The sequence below is a fragment of the Salvelinus sp. IW2-2015 genome, unplaced genomic scaffold (genome assembly GCF_002910315.2).
Source record: "Salvelinus sp. IW2-2015 unplaced genomic scaffold, ASM291031v2 Un_scaffold3458, whole genome shotgun sequence".
NCBI lineage: Eukaryota > Metazoa > Chordata > Actinopteri > Salmoniformes > Salmonidae > Salvelinus > Salvelinus sp. IW2-2015.
Window position 1 is genome coordinate 88,702 of NW_019944738.1, and position 1,587 is coordinate 90,288.

The window sequence follows — 1,587 nt, forward strand, 5'->3', positions numbered from 1 at the left end:
AGAGAGGAAGATCGTATAGCAGCTGGACAGAATTAATACTTTTAATATGTTTAACTTATAATGGCATATGCAAAAAAAAACCTTTACTAAAAAAATTGCATAAATCTAATTAAACGCAAGTCAAAGCAGCCACATGTAAGTAAGGAACATTTGATTTCATCTTACACAGATAAATATTAGTAAAGAATTGTTACATAGAAAACCCACGCTGAAACACCTGCGACAAACCACTTTCATCATTGTGGTAGATTAACTGTTATGCTATTGTGCAATACTTAGACGCATTCCTCCATGTAAATAACTACATTTATTCAAAGAGGAAATCCTTTAGTCATCACTTCATTCATCAATACGGTAGGTTCATCCAGAAAGAAGGTTGCTTGCATGTCCCCTGAGGCATGCATAATAATGAAGAGGAAACATGTGTGTAGGTGCTTCCTTTCCTCTTTACCATAGCCACTGCCCTAGCCTGAAAGCGGGGTTGTTTCGTACGCGTACAGTCCACATTCAAAGTTTCCAAACGGCCAAAACATTCAATGAGATCCAGGGATATGGTGCAAAGGATTATTCTTCTTATATCTAACAAAAAAATGTATTCTCCAATCAACTTAAAGCATAGATTAATTGACATGGAAAATACATATGACCTGTCTGTATGGTCAAAAGACTATACCGCTCCCGCGTCTAGCTAGGACTTCTCCCGCCGAAGGCCCAACTTCCTGCCTTTATCCTAACACACTTACCCCAGTACAATGAAGGTGCAAGAGTTGGGGGGCAAAAACTAAGTTACACTACTAACAAATTAATATATCTCAATCAGGTAAATATAAATCATAAAGGTACGTACCTAATATTTCATAAAATACATTCATATTTAATACATTTAGAAAGAAGTACACGAAGCTCTGTATGTTCTGTCTTTTATACAAATATGTCCAAATCGGCTCTAACAACGTGTTAACAGATGTTTACAAGGATAATAACTGTAGCTAGTGTTAAACATGCAGGGTTTGTACATGTACAGTTGAAGTCAGAAGTTTACATACACCTTAGCCAAATACATTTAACCTCAGTTTTTCACAATTCCTGACATTTAATCCGAGTATACATTCCCTGTCTTAGGTCAGGTAGGATCACCACTTTATTTTAAGAATGTGAAATGTCAGAATAATAGTATAGAGAATTATTTATTTCAGCTTTTATTTCTTTCACCACATTCCCAGTGGGTCYSACGTTTACATACACTCAATCAGTATTTGGTAGCATTGCCTTTAAATTGATTAAKTTGGGTCAAACGTTTCGGGTAGCCTTCCACAAGCTTCCCACATAAGTTGGGTGAATTTTGACCCATTCCTCCTGACAGAGCTGGTGTAACTGAGTCAGGTTTGTAGGCCTCCTTGCTCGCACACGCTTTTTCAGTTCTGCCCACAAATGTTCTATAGGATTGAGGTCAGGGCTTTGTGATGGCCACTCCAATACGTTGACTTTGTTGTCCTTAAGCCATTTTCCCACAACTTTGGAAGTATGCGTGTGGTCATTGTCCATTTGGAAGACCCATTTGCGACCAAGCTTTAACTTCCTGACTGA